General features: G+C 38.1%; 1 pseudogene; it reads left to right on the top strand.

Annotated features, from left to right (window-relative positions):
* The window catches only part of LOC132301770 (uncharacterized), a 214,380-nt pseudogene that overhangs the window by 65,923 nt on the left and 123,674 nt on the right, over positions 1 to 24,783 (top strand).

The raw sequence follows: 24,783 nt of genomic DNA, 5'->3' as shown, positions 1-24,783 counted from the left end.
ACTTCATTCTCACTCTCAATCCATTGCAAAGCTAGAAACCCAAGTAGGGCAAATAGCTAGCACCTTAAATGCTAGAGAGAAAGGGAAAACGCCTTTGAATGCCTCACCAAAGCAACAATGTGTTGTGGAGGCTCATTCCTCTTCAGAAGGTTACACAATAGAGCATGTCAATGCGGTGACAACCTTGAGAAGTGGGAAGATTGTGGACAACCAAGTGGGTATGTCCAATAAAGAGAGTGAACCGGTGCAACTCAAAGTTGACACCCATCCCGTTTCACATCCTATTCGTCCTTTATTGCATATACATGATTTTTCAAATGAGAATGTATTGAAAAGTGATTTTGAAAAGAAAGGTTTGTAAAATGATTTAAAAACTTCTTCTGTTGAAGAGACTTCAAAGAAAAATTTTGAAAAGATTTTTGAACCAAAAGCTCCATTTCCGGATGCCTTAAAAAGATCCATTTCAAATGACAAGCAAAATACCAAAATCAATGAAATTATGGATGTGTTTCGGCAAGTGAAAGTCAATCTTCCACTTTTGGATGCAATCAAGCAAATTCCGGCTTATGCTAGGTTTTTAAAAGATTTATGCACCCAAAAGAGGAAGAACAAAAGCTAAGCACCTAGGAAAGTGGTCTTAACCGAGCAAGTAAGCTCAATTTTGCAACATAACACTCTTCCAAAGTTTAAGGACCCCGGTTCACCTACTACTTCTTGCATCATTGGTGACCAAGTCATTAATTGGGCTCTTCTAGACTTAGGAGCAAGTGTTAATCTTCTTCCATATTTGGTGTATGTGAAATTAGGCTTAGGAGACTTGAAACCAATGTCGGTGGTTTTGCAACTTGCCGACCGATCCATTAAGAAGCCTAGGGGTATCATTGAAGATGTTTTGATTAAAATTGATAATTTTTTCTTCCCCGTTGATTTCATTGTCATTAACACGGAACCGGTCCCGAATCCTAAGAGCCAAATTCTCGTTATCCTTGGTCGTCCTTTCTTGGCAACCACGAATGCCAATATTAATTGTAGGACGGGGATAATGAAGATCTCATTTGGCCATATAAAGGTGAAGTTGAATATTTTTAATCCAACCCCAAATTTATTTGACAAGCATGAAGAAGTTAATGTTGTAGAGAAATGTTATGACCTTAAATGTGAAGGAATTGAGTTTTTGTGTGGTTCCAAGGTTAATTAGAGGACGGGGATAATGAAGATCTCATTTGGCCACATGAAGGTGAAGTTGAATATTTTCAATCCAACCTCGAATTCATTTGACAAGCATGAAGAAGTTAATGTTGTAGAGAAATGTCATGACCTTAAATGTGAAGGAATTGAGTTTTTGTGTGGTTCCAAGGTTTCAAATAGTCCATCTTCAACCTTAAAACCAAAGAAAGTTATTTCAAAATCTTGCTTTGAAAGGACATGGAAGCCCAAAGATTGTTTTGACTAAGGACCAAAAAGTTCCTTTGAGCCTAACCCAATAAATTCTCTAGGGAATCATTTGTTGGGTGGAGCTCAAGGCATCCATCACCCCATTAAGGAGGGGATGCACTACAAGATGTTTGATCTGGGCTAAAAATGCCTAACGTCTTGCTAGAGACATTAAAGACTAGCAAAGCATTTCGTAGGGTGTCAAAACCCTATTCCTCCCTCATTTTTATCTTTAATTTCATTTCTTCTGAAGTTTAGATACTTATTTTTGGTTCATATGCATTGCTAGGAACTGTGATTAGGATTGCATGCACTTTTATGTTGTGATTGAGCATTCTGCATAAGTTCGATCGATCTCAAAGGAGAGTTCGATCGATCGAACTTCTTCCTGCATCCAACACTTAGAAAAATTTTCAACCTGCATCCGCCTGCATCCAAATCACCTCTTTGTTAGATCGATTGAAAATATTCCAAGATCGATCTAAAGATCTTTGATCGATCCAACTTCATTATTGGATCGATCTTTAGTTCCAACACTTAGACAAATTTTTGAACCCAAAAACCTGCATATTTTTGCTCTTTGTCAGATCGATCGAACATTTTGTTCAGATCGATCTTAGTTCTTCATCTCACTATTTTTGACTTTATTTGACTTTTCAATTTTTAAAAAAATCCAAAAAGATTTTATTTTATTGTTATTCTTATTTTTCAAAAAAAAAAAAAAAAAAAAACAAAAATATTTTTTTGTTTTTAATTGTTAATTTTAGTTTTTAATTTTTCAAAAAAATCAAAATTCAAAAAATTGAAAGGTGGATCGATCCAAGTTCGATCGATCTGAGATTTCAGTTCGATCGATCGAACTGGTTCGGGGGTGTCTTTAAAAATAGATCTAGGGTTAGATTGATCATCAAAGATCGATCCAACCCTCTCGCTCTTCAAACCCTCATCCCTTATTTCAGTCGCCACTGTGCACTCATCCACCATCTCTATCTCCGGCGAGATTTAGTGAGCTTCGACTCTCTCTTCTTTCGGATTCCCTTCACATCTCCACTTTTCTCTTCGTTTGGGGTAAGATCTGAACCCCAACTTTAAATCTAATTGTTGCCTAAATGTTTTTATGCTAGATCTAGGTTGCTTAGATGATGAATCTGCCATTGTTGAGCTTCGAAGCATTGTGTTTATATATATATATATATGTATATGCTTCGTGTTGATATATTTGTGTATTTTGAATCCATTTTGGGAGTATGGGCCATGCTATGTGAGTAGGATTGATGATTTGACGTGTTGATGGGCCCACGACCTTGTTCGTGTGGCCCCCATGCTTCCAAAGTTATAGATCTATGGTATTTCAATTTTCGCATCGCACAGTTTAATCGATTAAACTTTTTACCAAATCGATCGAAGTTTCTTCAGTTCGATTGATCTCACTAATTTTCGATCGATCGAAGTTCCTTTTGTCAGATCAATCTCATAATTTTTGTGATCGATTAAACTTCACAGATTTTATACATACATTCCATGCATCTTATCTTGTGTCCATGCTATCTCATTCATGCCTAATGCCTGTGATTTTCCACATTGGATGCATTTAACACTTATACTACGTAGCATGCTTCATATCCTGTCACATGCATAGATTCATGTCATATCTGTTTTGTCTATCTTATTTGACATGCATGTTTTTATTTTGTGCTTTCAATTCTTTATTCTGGCACTGACTTCCCTTTGAATTTCTTTTATTTTTCAGGCCATGGCTAAGCACAAAACCGTAGCTCGCGGTCATTTTCACACTGGAGATAGACGCAGACTAGGCGACAAGGCTGGTCCATCTTATGTCCGGGATCCCAGTCCCAATGACACTCCGAAGAGAGTCCGGCAGCGGACAAAGGTGCCAGCAGAGCCCTCCCATGAACCTACTCCACCTCAGTCACCTTCTCATGCGGCTGAGGCTGAGCATTCTCCATCTCCTTCTTAGGCTCAGGCTGCGTTTACACCATCTCCATCTCCTCCACCAGCTTATCCAGATCTTGATATCGACCGGCCATTGCCGAGATACTCACGCCTGCAGGTGGCGCATGAGTCCTTCTTCAACACAGACTATTTCTCCCAATCGGTGCTGACTCGATCGGCATACTACGATATTATTCGGCGAGGCTTGACAGCCATTCTGACTCCTGTCACTTTCCTAGTTTACCCGAGGCTAGTCCGGATGTTCTACCAGAACCTCTGGCCTACCCCAAGTAACCCGGAGGAACTGCGAACTTCTATTGATGGCCACCTGATTTCCATCACGGTGGACACATTATCCAGATCCTACCAGTGTCCCCATCTTTGCCCACCAGATCTACAGAAGCTATATCCTACTCTCTACAGGCCTTCATATTCAGACATGGCCGTCCTTCTTACAGGCTACCATGCCGCTGGTGAGACTTTCACCACCCGGACATATCTCCCAGATGATTTATAGTTCTTCGATTCGGTACTCTACCGAAACGTATTTATGGCCGGCCACAAGATCCAGAGGTGCGGCGACTTTCATACAGCCCTATATACTTTCTACTTAGGGCATTGGCTTTCTATCCCTTCTCTCATTTGGTGCGTGATGAGAAAGTTATATAATGACTATATCTGCAGGGACCGGCCCAGGCGGCCCAAGTCCCTCCCATTTGGCCACCTCATCACCCAGATTCTACGTGATCAGCGCTACCCTTTCCAGCCACGGGAGCGCCCTGAGAGAGGATCAGGTATCTTCGAGAAGAAGGATTGGGATAAGAGCTACAATGCTATTATCATTAGACTGCAGGACCACGCAGTAATGGCTGCAGAGGAGCTCGACGCTGAGGAGGCAGAGGCAGTAGTAGCAGACCTCATAGCGGATGATGTACTAGTAGTTCCAGCTACCGAGCACATAGATATTGATTTAGAGCGACCTGCAGATGACGCAGAGCAACACTCTCCAGTACACGAGGAGGAGTAGACTCAGGATTCTCATTCTTTAGATTCTTATATACCTGAGGCTCCTAGTCAGACCCCCGGCTTTGGAGAGCACCTTCAGGCTCTTGAGGATGCAGTGGTTGCTATGCGAGCCGATATTACCACCCTCAGAGCTGATACTGTTGCTCATAGAGCTGATTTTGCTGCACTCCGTACGGATATCATGACTATGTTCCGAGATTTATCTAGGGATGTCCGCGGAGCACACCCTGCCAGTCCTGCCTCGTCCACCTGAGATTCCCAGTTTCTTCTATCTTTTCATACTACATCTCTATCATTCATACTTCATTTTTGTCACTGTATATTATTTTTACAGTCGGGTCTATCAGTTTTGACATTTTTCTGTTCCTTGTACTCTACTTTCTTTATATATGCTTTCTTTATGGATGTCATTTTTTTTATTATTTATATATTCTCATATCTATTTGTTTGACTCCATTAGGTGTATCACAGTGACTTCAGTGAGAGAGAGTACTGCCCAAATTTTAAGGACCACCCTTATACCTCTCTCTATTTTCAGTAGTTATCCCATTTACACTTGCATGTCCACTGTGCACTATAATTATCCTTTTTTGTTATCTGATGAGTTTTATCCAAGTGCCAAATTTTAGGACCATAGTTGATCCCAAGTTTGGGGGGGCTATGCCACCCACTTTGGATACTTCTGTCCCGATCATTCTTGCTATAGTTGCACTGGTATACTCTTTCCCTTGTTCTCTTTGCACATTGAGGACACTGTGCCATTTAAGTTTGGGGGTAATGGTGCTTTGCAGTGTTTGTTTTTAAATTCCAAATTTTTGAGCATGACTTGTGTATTTGAGCGATTTTCTATATTGGTCCATGATTAGCGATGATTTTGATCTTTTGAGGACTATATTGTTAGAATTTAAAAATTACTCATCTTTTGAGGACTATATTGTTTAGAATTTTAAAATTGCTTGACTTGAGAGTCCAACACTCTTTGTATGCCTTGTAGATGCCATTTAGGAGTAAATTTTTTGAAAAATTGATATCATGCTTGCACTTGTGGTCCACATCATCCTGATTTTGTGATTGTTTTGAGATTCATTCTAGGATTCTACACTATCACGGGCGCACACTAGCATTCATTTGTGGGGTACATGCTTTGTTGATTATTGAATTGATTATATCCCAATTGGGCTAGTAGTGCATTGAAAGCTTTCATTCTTGATAAAGGTCGATAACAACCCCTTTTCACTAAGTAGCTGGGATTCTAGCCTCATCAAGCACTGAATTTCTGGCGCCGAAAGGTGGAAGGCCCAAACTCTAGGTTAATAATTGAACTTATTTATTTATTTTTTTTAAAAAAAAAAGAAAAGAAGAAGAAGCTGCAAAAGCAATAAAAGTGAGGACTTCTCCCAAAAGATGAGAAGTGGGAAATGATTAGATAGAGGTTGTTTTGATTTGTAGCCTAGTTGATTTGAGTTTGTAAGTCCGTAGGGGTGTTTGAACGCCTAATGCCCAAAAGCCGCCTGGTTTGGGAGTCATTGACCTAATGTTCGATCTTATGAATCTTTAGAAAGCTTAATAGATCAATAGATTGCACTATGCTTCCATCTTTGATCCTATAAAAAAAAAAAAAAAATTCGAGTGAAAAGAATAAGCGCACCTAGAACAATAAAGCTTTAATAAAAGGTTCACTTTTTGTCTTGATGATCGGTACTAGATTTGTGTGCTAGTTTGAGGGCAAGGATGTGATCATTTCTTTAGTTGGCTTAAATAGCAACACACTTGATGCCGGTCCACTCAAAAGGATTCTAGAGTTGTTTTGATTTTCATGATCATTTTCTTAATGAGTGGAGGACCACATTTGCTTGCTTGATGTTGAAATTTTGGGAGATTGCTTAGAAATGTTTGAATCATTGCATACTTGAGGTAGTTTTCTTCCAATACTTGTTTGCAATATTGGTGCCTCTTTTGAAAGAATGAGCTTAATGTTTGTAGGTATCATTTTTGGAAACCCTCACGAGACTTCACTCGTCCACTAGGGGTAACCTAGGGGTTTAAAAGGCTAGTTGCATGTGCTGAATGCAATCATGCTCCCTACAAAAGTGGCGTTATTCATTTATTGTTTTCTAGATTCATACTTATACAGTTGTTCATTTCATTCTTTTACTTCCTAGTTCATTGCTAGCGACTACCAATATTTAAGTTTAGGGTGTGATGATCACTGAAAAGTGTGCATTTAAACCCCTTAAGCTTAGGTATTCAAGGACCTTTATCTATCTTATTTTCCCGCCTTAGATTAATTTCGTGTTATTTCCATTTTTAGGTACTTATCCCCTAAATAAGGTAACTCAGCCAAATAAGAGCAGAAATGAAGCAATCTTGGGATGAATCAAAGAAAGGAGCAAAGTAGAGCAAAAGGAAGCTCAAAGGTGGAATTTCAGCATCTTCGATCGATCCAACATCAATCTTCGATCAATCGAACTTCCATCGATCTCAGCACTTCAAGATAGATCCAAGGCATGATGTCATTTTCAGAGATCCCAAAAGTTCGATCGATCGAACTTCCTCTAGTGTGAAAAGTTAAATTTTTAGCTCACAAAAAGTTGTCCTTTATCCAATCATTGGGGAATATTTGGTGTACGACCCCAGCTTATTTTGGGTGTCATTTGACCTACCTATATAAGGATAAGGATTGCTTTTTACTCATATCATATATACTTTGTAGAACTCTTAGAGAGGAAGCTTAGAGGAGGAGGAGGCTAGAGACACCATTGGAGACTCTTCATCAACCAAGGAGCAAATCTCTACCATGGAGTTAGCCCTTGAGGGTTGGAGGACACCGTCCATGAGTGGCTAGACATCCTCTTGGGGCTAGAGTTAGCCCTAAATATGCTTTCTACATCTTGATTTATGTATTTTTGAGGGGATTTGTATTGTGATACTTGTTTTGACATATTTATATATATAGATCTTATTTATTCAATGATTTGTATGGTTTAATGCTTCCAATTGATCATTTCATTCTATCCATATATCTATGTATGCTAGAATAGATGTTCATGTGTTTGCCTCTATTTCTTGTGTTGTTGATGTATGTCTATATGTATTAATGCTATAGATCTAGAGATTGTCAAGACATAGTACTTAATGGAATGTCCTTGTGGTTTATTTGATGGTTCATGCTTATTTCTTGATGGATTATGCCTCTCCCTCCGTTTAATTAGCTTAATTTCATGTCATTAGCTTAGTTGTAATGTAGTGGTAGCTAGGTGTTAAATGGTAGGACAATCCATGCTTGTTGTTTGATGTTCTATACTCATGAAAGCAAGTGGCGTAATTCTCTAATTTTGTGTTGTGTTTAGTTGTGAGCTTAAAGAAAGGATTAATAGCTTAATTTGATATGTTGTGCTATCCACTATGTTGCTTAGATAATATATGCTTAATTTGTCATCCATGCTTGTTGAAACAACCACACACACACACCATTGTCACAATACATGTCTTTCCCCTCATTAATCATTCATTAAAGGTGTAGAAGAGTTGTGCTTAGTGGTGATCTCTAAACTCCAAGATTTCTCTCTCTCTCATTTTACCTCTATTACATTATTGTTTAGTTTAAAGTGCATCTTAGCTTAATTCAACCACCAACCAATCTTTTGATCACTCGATCTACTAACCCTAATTTTGATTCCACAACCTTTTGCGACCCTCACAATCCCTTGGGACAATCCCTACTCACCATAACTTTTTTTTTAGTGAAAGGTAGTAATGTCAAATTATAAATGTAAAACTTGGCCCTCGCCTAAATGCACACTCTTAAGCTTATGGTAGGATGACGACCACCATGAAGCTGTTCCTTACTTCACCTTACTAAGAGAACAACCTTCCTTTAGTCTTCCTTTGGGTTATACCAACCCGGTGGGTCAAACCAACCCTTATAATAGATAATAACAAGAACAATAAAGTACAAGAAATCTCTCAAAGATAGATGTACAAATTTTAGCTCACAACTAGAGTATTGATGAATATAAGTGAAGCTCAAACTCTATGAATGATATGAATGATAAAGGATGATATAAGTGAAGAATAAAAGCTCTTATGAACTCAATAGGATATCTTAAGTATAGAATAGAGCAAAAGCTCTTTGAATCCTTAGTCGAATCTCTCAAGTTTAGTATATGAATGAATGAGAGAGAAGAAGAGAAAATGTGAGAACAAATGCTTTCTTTGATGCCTAATGAGGTCTCTCAAGTGTTGGCTCCCTTACGTACCCACAATGTCCTTACATTGTGTATTTATAGGCCCTTGGAAGAATATAACCGTTTAGGGGCATTATGGTAACTTCCCATGATGTTAAATAGTCAAAATAGCCAATGGGAAGCTATTGCCCATTCATCTAACCGATTACAAGGCTTAAACTACTCAAGTAGATGAGATTTAGATCTCATCTAACTGGTTACAAGGATGTTCCTAACCTGTTGCGACAGTTATGAGTGCATTTTCAGTTTTAGATCAACTACCCGATTACAAGAGGGTTCCTAACCGGTTATAACAATTGCAATGTGAAAAATGATCTTTTCTGCTTTAGTGTAAGTAATCGGTTACAAAGACTTTCCTAACCTGTTATGTCAATTAAACTACTTGGTTAGAATAGATATCCTAACTGGTTACAGGATATGATTCTTATAACATGCTCTCTGTCCTATTCATGTACTCAGTTAGAGGAATTTTCCTAACCGGTTACATGGACATCAGATTTTGGTGATAGTGTTTTAGATAGTTCAACTGGACAGTATTTATATGTCCATTTACTTTATGTTTACAATGTAAATAAAGAAGTTCCCCCCGTTTGGATTCAATAAAAAATATAAGAAAATTAAAATCCAACTAAATCAAAATGTAGAAATTCAGTTTTAGTACAAATTTGGATTTCCAACAGTTTTGGTAAAAATGAATCCTCATGTAGACCAATGTAGAATAGATGAAAAAAATCCCATAAAATCAGTTTAGGCTATTTGAAGTATAATGAGTTATTATCGGGAAAAATTATTTTGAAATAAGCGTTATTTCAAAAATCCATTTTTCATACTTAGCCATTTTTCACACTTAGCTAAAAACACAGTTGTTCATGACGCACATTCAGGGTACCTAATGTCCTTTGCCAACTCATGGTAATGAAGGCTTCTCATGCCTTAATAGTTGACCAATATAAATCATATAATTGATGTGCATGGTTTTAACATTTCTAGCACAAGTGATGAGTTCTTTCAAAGCTTAAGCAAGCTTGAACTAACTCATTCTTTAGCAATGACTTCATGTGTTAATTATATTGAATGAAGTGCATAGTCTATTGCTAATGGATATAGGAACATATAAATGATGATATGATATGTATGGTCCTCTAGAGATGAGCTTCAAATGGGTTTATAAATATTTTGACATTGAATCCTAAATACTCACCATCCTATGTACCCCTTTCTTTATGCTTTGTCCGAGGTATTCTTGCTTCCTTGCTTTCTTTCTTTCTTTGAGTTGCATTCTTGATCATTAATGTCCAAGCTATCTTTGAATGGACTTTGTATTTGTTTCTTGCAACTTCAAGTCTTCTTTGTATCCATTGTTTTCCTTGATGTGATCTTGAATAATGTTATACTTGGCATAGTCTTTATGGTCTTCATTGAGGTTTTTCTTTGAATGTAAATCATCTACAACACTCAATGTAAACATTAGTTCTCAAACACCATTAATGGTTTGTTATCATCAAAACCTTTAGATTATCATTGGATGAAATCCTTAAGGTCAACAGATGTATTTTACATTATATTGATGTATTTGATTATCATTTGAATATATAATTTTGTTGATTTGTTTATCTTGTCTTAGAAATCACATTGATATAATTATACACTTGATTTCCTATTGTGACAATGGAAAATAATTTATGGAATGGTTATATTGGCATATAATTGAGTATTTATATAGGTTATGCTTAGGAAAGATGGACCGTGCTACACCTTTAGATTAATGTAGTTAGGTAGATGGTCCATACCAATTGAAGATAATCTATAATATTTAATTGATTTCATGTGTTGCAACATACCATTGAAGGACCTTGATAAGCCATGCCTAGGGAAGATGGTTCATACCACAACCTAGTTTAGGTGGATGAACCATGCTAACCAAAGATAGGTTATGGTTAGTCCTGAAATGTATGATCTTCTTGACGATGTTGTGGTAGTTTTATGCTTCTACACATAATTATATATATATAATTGTCTATCCCCAAGTTGAGTGCAGTTTACTATGTTATGGGGTTGAGGTAAAGTCAATTCCCTAGCCTTCTCTTTATAAGTTCAATCTATTCTAATCACATTATTTACTGTGTTATGAAATTTAAATTTGTAGGTTAAGTGACAAACCAATCAAACTATCATCTCTGTTATCAAATTAGGAAGTAATTTTACAATTCTGTTTGCCATAAACTAGCAATCCTTGTGGTTCGACAACCCCCTACTATAGCAATAATCTACAATGATGAATATGCTATTGTTATAAGTGGTATTTTTAACTGGTACACATTTATGTGCATCAACTTTTGGCGCCGTTGTCGGGGATTGCATACGGTTTTGTAATCAGAATTTAAAAATTACTTTATTGTTTGATTGTATATATATTTTTATGTTTTTGATGTTTTTGTGTTACTAGGGACTAAGGACTTTCCAGGAGATTTAATTGCAAAATTTGAAGTCTTAAGGACTTTGGGTAAGTTTTTGAAGTTCCTAGTTTATTCCTTGTTTGGCCTTTGTCGAGGCTATTGCAATTTCTTGTTTTATTCAGAGCATAGGTCCTTGTCATGGCCAATTTAATCTGTTTTCATTATTATTGAATTGAGGAGAAAGGGATTAATGTATGTGGATGTATTGGTGAAGGGTTGTTGTGATTGTTGTGTTTAATAGTTAATGGTAGGTCGTAGATCATCGTCTTTACCACATCTCGAGGAACCAATTGATATTGCTTTACTTGAAAGAACTCTTAGGCAACAAAGAAGGAACCTTAGGGATCCCAAAATTTTAAGATAACATGAAATTTAAGTAGACCAAATGGCTAATGAACATGATAATCTCGGAAATGTAAATGCTGAAAATGAAAATTTAGCAACAATGACTCTTAGGGATCATTTTGTACCTTCTACATATACATCTCCATCATGCATTGTCATACCCAATGTTGAGGCTCATCATTATGAGATCAAATTTACCACAATTCAAATGCTTGCAACATATCATAGGTTTGATAATGAGAATCCTTATAAACATCCTGACGAGTTTTTGGAAATCTGCTCCACCATCAAGATGAGAGACTTCCCCCAAGATGCACTTCATATGCTTCTCTTCCCATTCTCTTTGAAAGACAGAGCAAAATATTGGTAGAACTCTCTTGTTGCAAATTGTAACGCCCCAAGTTTTTATTCAACCCGGTGTATCAGCGGTGACCCGAACGTAAATCCAATAATGAATCAGAATGCGGATGCAAGGGGTAAAACAATGGTCTCTAGAGATACAACATCTATAAGACACCAATGTGACCCTCAATGAGGTCACGGAACCCAAAGAAGATAATTGCCAAAGCGACATTTAAAAAATGAACAAGAATGAGAGTTGGGGCAAAATGGTCTTTTCAAAAATAGAAGTGGGTGGAAACAAGCACACCATTAGAAAGAAAATGAAAAATTAATGAATTTAGACCCAAGAATCACCTGATTCGGAGTCCGGACGGAAAAGATATGAATTTAGAACCAAATGGCCTCCTCCGTTTTGGAGCATGACCCTATCTCACTAAAACTGCAATAACTCTTACTACGGTAGGAGTGTTAATGCATGGTTGGTACCATTGGAAAACTAACTTCAAGCTCTTGAGTTTAGACTCAAGAACAACTTGATTTAGATTAGGAATGAAGGAGTTATGGCTCTCTGAATTTGCTGTAACAATGCTGTCCAAGAAAAATCAAAAGAGGAAGGTTCTAGGGAGGATCAGCCGGCTGAACACTCATGATCAGCTGACTGAACCCCAATGATCACCCAATTTAAATGCCAAAAATCCCAAAAAGGCTATAGGAATGCAAACTCGATATGTGTCAGTCGGCTGATTTCTGTTATCAACTGACCGATGCACCCTGCTGCAGCAAAAAAAGCTGCTGTAAGGAATGGGGAAGGTGCTTGGTCCATTTCAAAGGCTATACATGCTTCCCCTTTGATCCGAACAAGTTTCAAAACATCTTTAAACCTTAAATGAACAAACATTACATACTAAATCGAAGTGCAGCTTTAAATGATACTCCAATGCATGAATTTTGCTTAAATTTTCATAATTCATCCAAAAATAGTTCGAAAGTTAAAATCCATGTATTCCTTGAGATGTAATCATGCTCGCATGTGTAAAATGATGAATTAGATGCGTTAGAATGGCCTATAGCCTCATGGCATGTCATATACAAAATATGACCCTCCAATGCATGAAATCCTATGTATTCAATAAACAAACTATGAAAATAAAATAGCATACATGGCATATGAGTGTCTTTGGCCCTTGGCCTCATTACATACACATCTAAAAAGTAACAAAAGGTGCACTTAAGTGCACATTACATGGCTTGAACAATAAATATAAGTTTTTATACAATACACCAAAAAGGATCATGAAATGCTAACAAGTGCATATTCAATGTCACTAAAAATACTCTAAGAAATCTAGTAAGTCTAAGAGTATTGTGCATCCCACAATAAAGCTTCTTTTCCTGAAAAATACCTGGTAACTTTGGGGTGAGTAAACAAGTTTACTCGTAGGGAATGAGCATGCATAAGTTCAATTTCTTACAAAGTTTACAATTCAATAAAATTGAGTCCATGCTATTAAAATGACATTGGAACTTTCAACATAGCACAATGAGATGCAATATCACAAGGTTATCAAGTTTGAAAATTAAAGAGTGAAATCAAACTAAAGTGGATACTTGGATATTGCCTGGACTAAAACTGCACTCTTGAGATCACTTTAGGGCTATTAACCCATGGGTTCCTTCTCCTAGTGCGCACTATAGTGTAGGGAGCTCTCTATCTCCCGTACTAGAACCAAGTCCTAACCATGTCAAGTTCTTGATGATATCCCAATTTTCTAAAATCAACAAGTAGAGCAACAAGTCATAATATGTGATAAAACGTAATAAGTTCCATGAATTACATGACTAAATCATTAGATCAATATGTTAGAAATTAAATAGATCAACTAGGTAATTTCTCTAGATTTCAAGAGTTGTCCAAATGAGTCCAATTTAATATATAACAAAGAGTAACTCATGGCCTTGCTATATATCAAGTCTAAATTGGGATACAAGCATGGTACAAATAATTAGAATTTAAATCAACTTAAATTAATTAATCTTTAGTTTAAAAGCTCATTTAAATCATACCAAATTAATACACAACAAGGATTAAGTCATGGCCATGCCATATATCAAGTCAAAAATAAGTTATCTACAAGCTATAATTAATCATTTCTCATTTCAATACAAGACATGCATACAACTTAATATCACTACAAAAGCAATTAATTTACTTAGATAATAAACTAGAACACCCTCTATCTCAATAGAGAATTGAATCTTTATAATGCAAGGCAACTAAGCTTAAAATGGAAGATCAAACTAGGGTTTTGTAGAGGAAAGTGAGAGGAAGATAAATTATTCCAAGCTGATAGGTCTAAGGTGAGTGGAAGGAGGCCAAAATGAAGTCTAAAGCTTTAAACCAAGCTTAGTCTTCAATGGTGGCTAGGTCAGGGTTCTTGAGAGGAAAGAAATGAATGAATAAAATGTAATGAAAACCTTAAGTTAAATGTGGTGGGATTTTCCACTCACTAGGTGCTCTTGCACTGCCTCTTATACACACACTTGCAAGACTAAAGGTGAGTCCTACACTTGTCATGAATCTAAGCAAACTTCCAGGATTTAAAATCAAGCCTACACTTGTCAACCATCCATGCCAACAAGTGCTCCTATCCTAGGCCAATAAATGGGTGAATCTCCACCCTCCATGTGTCAAGGAATTAAGCTTCCAAGTTACTCAACCCCAATGCCAACAAGTGGCACCATGAGAGTGTGACACTTGTCACACTTTTCGAAAATTGCAAAAAGGTCATTTTTAAAAATATCTTCCAAATTAAATTAGAAAATGGTCCCTAAGACGAAAAATAATTACTTTACATAATTACACTAAAACCCCAAAAGTTTAAGAAAATTACCAAAAGTTATGCATGCATGCCCTTTACAAGAAAAGTAAACATTTAGCATCCTTTTCTACAAAAGTAAAAATGTAGATATCATGGAAATTAAATATCATAGATGTTTGCAAAGTCGGAATCAAACCTGAGCACAAAAAGTGAGGTTATGCAAGGAAAAATGATAAACTAGAAAAAGACGAAACAGGGAAAAAGATAAAAAAAGAAATTACTGAAAAAGAAAGGAAGGAAATAATCGGGTCATTACAACCTACCCTCCTTAAAAGGGATTTCGTCCCCAAAATTGAATCGTACCTAAAAGAAAGAACAAATGGGGATACTAAGAGTGAGCCTCCAATCAAGCTCACAGGTAGCCTCCTCAACGCCGTGGTGTCTCCACAAGACCTTAACCAATGGAATGGTCTTGGTTCGCAAGACTTGTTCCCGTGAATCAAGAATTTGGACTGGACATTCCTTGTAGGTCACGTCCTCATCAACAACCACGTCAGTCCACTGCAGAATATGCGATGGGTCCGGTTCGTACTTCCTCAGCATAGAAACATGAAAGACGCCGTGAACCCTATCCAGTTCTGGCGGTAATGCCAAATGATAAGCGACCTCACCGATGCACTCCAAAATCTCAAATGGTTCAATGAACCTAGGAGACAACTTGCCCGTTTGTCAAAATCTCAGAAGTCCCTTTCGCGGAGAAATCTTGAGAATGACATGGTCTCCTACCTCAAAAGATAATGGTCGTCTCTTCCTGTCAGCGTAACTCTGCTGTCTGCTCTATGTAATAACTAACCGCTGCTGAATCAACTTGATTTTCTCTATAGTCTCAATGACAATGTCAGGATCCAAGGCAAGGGTATCATCGACCTCAGTCCAACAAACTGGAGATCTACATGGCCTACCATATAACACCTCAAAAGGTACCATGCCAATACTGGTCTGGTAACTGTTATTGTAGGCAAACTTAACCAAAGGCAAGTAGTGCTCCCAACTACCACCGAAATCTAAGATACAAGCCCATAACATATCCTCTAATATCTAGATGGTGCATTCCGACTGACCATCCGTCTGAGGATGGAATGCCATGCTAAAATGAAGCCCCGTATCAAGAGCCTCTTGAAAACTTTGCCAAAAATGAGACATGAACCGCGGATCCCTATTCGAAACAATGGATACAGGAACCCCATGAAGCTTGACAATCTACCTCACATACAATCCACTCAATCTCTCTGCACTGTCTGTCACTGCCATGGGCAAGGAGTGAGCCGTCTTAGTCAACCTGTCAACTATGACCCAAATGGCATCATTCCCTGCCTGAGACATTGGAAGTCCCATTACAAAATCCATAGTGATGTGCTCCCATTTCCACTCAGCTACTGGTAATGGTTGCAACAATCCTTCCAGTCACTGATGCTTTGTCTTCACTTGTTGATAAGTAAGGTATCGAGCCACAAACTATGAAACATCCCGTTTCATGCCCTGCCACCAAAACTGTCGCCGCAGATTATGATAAATTTTCGTACCACCAGGATGACCTGCGAATCGAGAGTGGTGAAAATCTCAAAGAACGTCCTCATGACAAGATAAAGGAATAAACATCATCCCCTTGTACCTGAGACCACCATCTGAATGTAAGGTCCAACCCTCTATATTCTCGCTGCCTAAAATTCAAACATAGATGGCCTTCATCTCCCCATCCTCCAACTATGCTTTAATACCTCTGCTAATAAGAGCCGGTTGAGCCACAAGGCTAAACAAAATAGCTGGTGAAACATCCTTATAAGACTGTAAACCAAGATCTGCAAGCTCTTTTAGCATCTTTCATATGTGAACGAAAATGCTAGCAAGAGTCCCCCATGACTTCCTACTCAATGCATCGGCCACCACATTGGCCTTACCCAGATGGTACTGTAACTCAAAGTCATAGTCCTCCATGAACTCAGCCCATCTGCGCTGTCTCAAGTTTAAATCATTCTGAAAGAATAGATACTTGAGACTCTTGTGGTTGGAAAAAACCTCAAACTTTTCCCCATACAAATAGTGTCTCCACCTTTTCAGGGCAAAGATAACTGCTGCCAACTCCAAATCATGTGTCGGATAGTTCAACTCATGAGTCTTCAACTGTCGTGACCCATAAGTAACCACCCGATCTGTCTCTATCAAGATGCAACCTAAACCTTCCCACGAAGCATCACAGAAGATCACATAACCCAAACCACATTCAGGAATGATTAAAACCAGAGCCGATGTCAACCTGACCTTTAACTCCTGAAAAGCAACCTCACATGCCTCATTCCATACGAACTTGACCCCCCTGCGGGTAAGTCGAGTCATAGATGCCGCTAAACGAGAGAAATCCCGAACAGATCTCCAGTAATAGCCAGTTAGGCTAAGAAAACTCCGAATCTCAAACATTGTCTTTAGACACTCCCAATCCATCACTGATTTAATCTTCGACGGATCCACTACAACACCGCCCCTTGACACAATATGTCCAAGGAACTTCACTTCTGTTAGCTAAAATTCATGTTTCTCGAACTTGGCGTACAATTGATTATCCCTAAGGATCTACAACACTGTCCTCAAATGATACTCATGCTCCTCCACTGAAGCTGAGTATATGAAAGTGTCATCAACAAAAGCAACAATGAACTAATCAAGATGGTCACTGAATACACGGTTCATCAAGTCCATAAAAGCTGCTGGAGCATTGGTTAAACCAAATAGCATCACTAGAAACTCATAATGGCCATATCGTGTGTGGAAAGCGGTCTTGGATATATCCTCATCTTTAACCCTCAACTAATAGTAACCCGATCTCAGATCAATCTTTGAAAAACCAGTGGCTCCTTTCAATTGATCAAACAAGTCATCAATCATAGGCAAAGGATACCTGTTCTTGATCGTAATGTGATTCAGCTTGCGATAATCGATGCAAAGTCTTAAAGACCCATCATTCTTCTTAGCAAAAAGAACCGGTGCTCCCCAGGGTGAAGCACTAGGATGAATAAAGCCCTTAACTTTCAAATCATCCAACTGAGCTTTCAGCTCATCCAATTCTGCCGGTGCCATACGGTACGGTGCCATAAAGATTGGTGCAGTACCAGGAATGACGTCAATGGCAAAGACAACTTCCCGAAGAGGAAGAAGTTTCGTCTACTCCTCTGGAAAAATATCTAGAAACTCCACAACAACTGCTGGATAAACATGACCCAAACTGCTGTCCTCGTTGGCTAACAGGCTAGCCAAGTAAGACCTGTGGCGACTTCAGTCACCGATGCTGAAAATCATCGCCAAGTGGGAATCGCTCTGATCTCCCACGAAGTGAAAACAATCTCCCACAGGAGTGCAAATAGACACTTGCCCGCAGAAGCAATCAATCATGGCATGAAAGAAAGATAACCAGTTCATCCCGAGAATGACGTCGAAGCCTGTCATATAAAAAATGACGAAATTGAACTCTAAAGTCCGCCCAGCTATCTTAATAGCATAACCCTGATAAACACGTTCTAAGGACACTGGACCCCTAACTGGTGTGTCAACACAAAGGAAACTATCCCGCTGCATGACCTCTAGACCCAAAGAATGTGCAAATGAAGTAGATATGAATGAATGTGATGCACCCGTGTCAACAAGAACTCTAGCCTAAGAACTAAAAACTGGAAAGATACCTCAAATTGTAGACGTCCCTGTAGAGGTATCGGCCTGTGGTAATGTGTAAGCTCATCCTTGAGCACCTGACTACTGAGAACTGCCCTGGTGGCCCGACTGATGTCCGAAAGCAGTAGGCATAGAACCTTTACCCGGATATGAACTAATTGGTGCAATTGGCTGTGGTGCTTGAGGCACCCTGAAACCTGATTACACAATTGCTGACTGTGCCGGTGTGGCCTGTGAATCTGCGTCACTCTGTGCCCTACTCGGTGGATGAGGGCAATCCTTCCTCATATAACTAGGCTGCTTGCAGTAGTTGCAAGTCCCCTGAAACCCCTTCATTGAAGCTGTAGGCTTACTAGCCTATGATTGACTGGTCTGTGGCTGAAGCTGTAGGCAGCAAGGCTTGATATGCCCTGGCTACTGACAATGGTGATAAATCACTCCTCGGGCTGACCCCAAAGATACTGGGATTGTAGATGCAGATTGAGCCTACTGTAACTGTCCTTGAGTGTGTGAACTATCCTCGGCCATAGCCTTCATCCATTGACCCCCAACGGATACTAATGGAGCCTCTCCACGTGGCTGCTTATATGAACCCTTGATCCTGTGCTGGTCTCGGTCCTCTGCCTTAACCATCATAGCCCTCTGGACCACCTTTCCATAGGTCCTCAAGTCCAATACTGAAATTCGTGGCCTAATATCAAGGTGCAACCCATCCTGAAATTTTTTTGCCCTGAGTTCATCGGTAGCTACCATTTCTGGTGCATAGCAGGAAAGAGAAGTGAAACGTGTCTCTTACTCAATGACACTCATCATGTCCTGATAGAGACCTGTGAACTGCACTCTCATATCCTGCCCCATAGCCCTCAGAAAGAAGCGGTCGAAGAACAATGTCCTGAACTCGTCCCAAGTCATCACCTCCACATCATGGATATTGGTCATAGACCTCCACCAGATATCGGCATCTCCAATGAATATAGAGGCAGTCAAGGAGATCCTCAATCAGATTGTAGGTACTACCATGCTATTAAGCTTACGTACTATGAGATCAAACCATGCTTCTGAAGTAAGCGGATCCATACTCCCTGCAAATTGGTTAATCTTAACCCGTTGTAACTTCATGAAGTAGTCCAATGCCTCATTAGCAACTGGTGCCTGTGCTGGTGCCAGTACCAGAATCTGCGTCCCTGCGATATGTTGACGAAACATTTGTTGAATGGACTCTGACATTCCCAGAGCCACTCCCTGTGCAATCTGCTCCTCATAAGTCAAAGTTCGTGGTGGATTAGGACCCATGCCACGAACTGGAATCCTAGGCCTTCCCGGACCCCTCGTAAACTCAGTGTCATCCACCTACTCCTCAATGCCCTGATGTGAAGACTCTCCACGTGTGACAACCGTGATGCTAAATGTACGCAAGAAAAGAGGTCAACAATAACATAAGCTATCATGGCCGAATGCAACTCACACTATGAATGCATGAAACATAGAGCAAGATAAGGTATGTAACATACGGTCATGCTAAAGCAATCAAAGAGAGTTGTTTAAAGGGCTAAGTACATAAGCAAATAAGCATACATGTCAAACAAGGATACTTTTTAAACACATAAGCATATAAGTATAGAAGACATGTCATCATATCGAGTATGTTATAAAAAGGCACATAAACATGTTATCAAAAAGCAGTGAATACATCAAGGTAAATCAACAAAAGCATGATATGCACCTGAAACCCGTCGTCTTAAGGTTTTTGAACCTAAGAGCTCTGATACCACTTGTAACGACCCGAGTTTTTATTCAACCCGGTGCGTCAGCAGTGATCCGAACGTAAATCCAACAATGAATCAGAATGCAGATGCAAGGGGTAAAACAATGGCCTCTAGATATACTACATGTCTATAAGACACCAATGTGACCCTCAATGAGGTTACGGAACCCAAAGAAGATAATTGCGGAAATGACATTTCAAAAATGGACAATAATGAGCCTAGGGGCAAAATGGTCTTTTCCAAAATGGAAGTCGGTTCAACCAAACACACAATTAGAAAGAAAATGAAAAATTAATGAATTTAGACTCAAGAATCACCTGATTCGGAGTCCGGACGGAAAAGATACGAATTTAGAACCAAATGGCCTCCTTCGTTTTGGAGTTACCACGACCCTATCTCACTAAAACTGCAATAACACTCACTATGGTTGGAGTTTTAATGTATGGTTAGTACCATTGAAAATCTAACTTCAACCTCTTGAGTTTAGACTCAAGAATGACCTGATTTGGATTAGGAATGAAGGAGTTATGGCTCTCTGAATTTGCTGTAACAACGCTATCCAAGAAAAATCAAAAGAAGAAGGTTCCAGGGAGGATCAACCGGCTGAACCCTCATCATTAGCTGGCTGAACACCAACTATCAGCCAGCTAAACCCTAATGATCAACCAGCTGAAATGCCAAAAATCCTAAAAAGGTTACTAGAATGCAAACTCGATATGTGTTAGCTAGCTGATTTCTGTTATTAGTCGACCGATGCACCTTGCTACAGCAGAAAAAGCTGCTATAAGGAATTAGGAAGGTGCTTGGTCTATTTCTAAGGCTATGCATGCTTCCCATTTGATCTGAACAAGTTTCAAAATATCTTTAAACCTTAAATGAACAACCATTACATGGTAAATCAAAGTGAAGCTTTAAATGAAACTCCAATGCATGAATTTTGCTTAAATTTTCATAATTCATCGAAAAATAGTTTGAAATTTGAAATTCATATATTCCATGAGATGCAATCATGGTCGCATGTGTAAAATGATGAATTAGATGCGCTAGAATGGCCTACGGCCTCATGGTATGTCATATGCAAAATATGACCCTCCAATATGCATGAAATCCCATGTATTCCATAAACAAACTATGAAAATAAAATAGCATACATGGCATATGAGTGTCTTTGGCCCTTGGCCTCATTACATACACATCTAAAAAGTAACAAAAGGTGCACTTAAGTGCACATTATATGGCTTGAACAATAAATACAAGTTTTTATACAATACACCAAAAAGGATTATGAAATGCTAACAAGTGCATATTCAATGTCACCAAAAATACTCTAAGAAATCTAGTAAGTCTAAGAGTGTTGTGCATCCCACAATAAAGCTTATTTTCCTGAAAAACACCCGATAACTTTGGGATGAGCAAACAAGTTTACTCGTAGGGAATGAGCATGCATAAGTTTAATTTATTACAATGTTTACAATTCAATAAAATTTAGTCCATGCTATTAAAATGACATTGGAACTTTCAACATAGCACAATGAGATACAATATCACAAGGTTATCCAGTTTGAAAATTAAAGAGTGAAATCAAACTAAAGTGGATACTTGGATATCGCTCGGACTAAAACCGTACTCTTGAGATCACTTTAGGGCTATTAACCCATGGGTACCTTCCCCTAGTGCGCACTATAGTGTAGGGAGCTTTTTATCTCCCCGTACTAGAACCAATTCCTAGCTATGTCAAGTTCTTGATGATATCCCAAGTTTCTAAAATCAATAAGTAGAGCAACAAGTCATAATATGTGATAAAACGCAATAAGTTCCATGAATTACATGACTAAATCATTAGATCAATATGTTAGAAATTAAATAGATCGACTAGATAATTTCTCTAGATTTCAAGAGTTGTCCAAATGATTCCAATTTAATATATAACAAAGAGTAACTCATGGCCCGCTATATATCAAGTCTAAATTGGGATACAAGCATGGTACAAATAATTAGAATTTAAATCAACTTAAATTAATTAATCCACTAGATTTAAAAGCTCATTTAAATTATAGCAAATTAATACATAACAAGGATCAAGTCATGGCCATGCCATATATTAAGTCAAAAATAAGTTACATACAAGCTACAATTAATCATTTATTTCTCATTTCAATACAAGACATGCATACAACTTAATATCACTAAAAAAGCAATTAATTTACTTAGATAATAAACTAGAACACCCCCTACCTCAATAGAGAATTGAATCTCTATAATGCAAGGCAACTAAGCTTAAAATGGAAGATCAAACTAGGGTTTTGTAGAGGAGAGTGAGAGGAAGATAAAGTATTCCAAGCTTATAGGTCTAAGGTGAGTGGAAAGAGGCCAAAATGAAGTTTAAAGCTTTAAACCAAGCTTAGTCTTCAATGGTGGCTAGGTTAAGGTTCTTGAGAGGAAAGAGATGAATGAATAAAATGTAATGAAAACCCTAATTTAAATGTGGTGAGATTCTCCACTCACTAGGTGCTCTTGCATTACCTCTCATATACACACTTGCAAGACTAAAGGTGAGTCCTACACTTGTCATGAATCTAAGCAAACTTTCAAGATTTGAAATCAAGCCTGCACTTGTCAACCATCCATGACAACAAGTGCTCCTATCCTAGGCCAACAAATAGGTGAATCTCCACCCTCCATGTGTCAAGGAATTAAGCTTCCAAGTTACTCCACCCCAATGCCAACAAGTGGCACTATGAGAGTGTGACACTTGTCACACTTTCCAGAAATTGCAAAAAGGTCCTTTTTAAAAATATCTTCTAAATTAAATTATAAAATGGTCCCTAAGACAAAAAATAATTACTTTGCATAATTACACTAAAACCCCAAAAGTTTAAGAAAATTACCAAAAGTTATGCATCCATGTCTTTTACAAGAAAAATAAACATTTAGCATGCTTTTCTATAAAAGTAAAAATGTAGATATCATGGAAATTAAATGTCATGGATGTATGCAAAGTCAGAATCAAACTAGAGCACAAAAAGTGAGGTTATGCAAGGAAAAATGATAAACTAGAAAAAGACGAAATATGGAAAAAGACGAACAAAGAAATTACCGAAAAAGAAAGGAAGGAAAATAACCGGGTCATTACACAAATTCCATTACTTCATGAGTCCAATTGCAACAAGAATTTCTTAAAAAAAACTATCCTGTGAGTAAGACCAATCAAATGCGTTGATTCATTCTTAGCTTCTCCCAAATTGATGGGGAAATATTCTATGAGACGTAAGAGAGACTTCAAGATTTTCTGAGGAAGTGTCTGCACCACCAAATTCCAAGGTGGCAATTGGTGCAAATTTTCTATAATGGTTTAACAGAACCACATAGACAATTAATCGATTCTTCGTGTTGGGGTATGTTCATGTCCAAAAATCCAGATGATGCATGGACTCTACTTGAGAACATAAGCGAAAATTCTATACAACATAGTTCTCATAGAACTTCTACATCTAATGTGGTGAAACCCTCAAATCCGTGTCAACCGCGGACTCTTAAGGAAGAATCTTTTCAAGTGGATGCTATAGCCCACAAAGTTTTTTAGCTAGTGGCACCATATTTCTCATCTTCTCAGAATTCTTCATCAAGTGTTATGTATGCACATTGCACAAGCACTTTTCATAATGTAAAAGATTGCCCAATACCAGAGCAATTTTCTGAAGGTATGCTAGAACAGGCCAATGCCATGTTCTCTAGCCAAGGAAATAATCCTTATTCCAATACATACAATCCAGGTTTGAGAGATCATCCAAATTTCTCGTAGAGGCAACAAGCCCCACAAAATTCATCATTTCAAGGTCCTGGGCAATCAAATCAATCTAATTCTCAATCTATGAACTGGCCATCTCAAGCTTCTTCAAGCTAATGTCCTCCTTCATATAATGCAAATTTTTCCAATCAATATCTTGTTATTTCTCAACAGTCTCAATTAGATGAGCTAATAATCTCCAATAAGCAGATAATGGCTACTCTTAGTGGTATGCAATCAACTGTGCAATTGGTTAATACTCATTCCCAATCAATAGCCAATATTGAAACCCAATTGGGACAAATGGCTAATTCAATAAATCAGCTTCATAAGAAGGATACAGGAAAACTTCCAGCTCAACCTGTGGTGAACTCGAAGGGGCAATATATGATTGATGAGATTACTCCTCTGAGTGGATCAAATATTGGGCAAGTTCAAGCAATCACCACACTTCGGAGTGAAAGAATTATGGACAATAAGGTTGATGAAAAAATTGAAACTCTTGTTCCTAAGGATTCAACTTCTTCATCCAAGAATCTGAAAGATAGTCCAGAAATTCCAAATTCGCCAATCCAAAATGTTAAGACATCTTATGAGCCTAAGGCTCCTTTTCCTCAATGCCTCATAGAGTCCACACATTTTGGGAAAAAAGGATGATAAAATTTAGGAAATGTTTGAAGTCTTTAAGCAAGTAAAGATCAATATTCCTCTCCTTGATGCCATTAAGCAAAATTCCACCTTATGCAAAATTTCTTAAAGATTTGTGTACTAAAAAACGCACTTCTAAGAGCAATATTCCTAAAAAGGTAAGGTTAACTGAGCAATCAAGTGCTATCATTCAGCATAATACACCTCCAAAGTTTAAGGATTCGGGTGCCTCAATAATCT

The sequence above is a fragment of the Cornus florida genome, unplaced genomic scaffold (assembly GCF_030987335.1).
Source record: "Cornus florida cultivar Cherokee Brave unplaced genomic scaffold, ASM3098733v1 CherokeeBrave_3.0.0_Hap2_Chr03, whole genome shotgun sequence".
In the NCBI taxonomy this organism is placed as follows: domain Eukaryota; kingdom Viridiplantae; phylum Streptophyta; class Magnoliopsida; order Cornales; family Cornaceae; genus Cornus; species Cornus florida.
The sequence above is the reverse complement of the archived record's forward strand: the minus strand, read 5'-3'. Positions and strand labels throughout refer to the sequence as shown.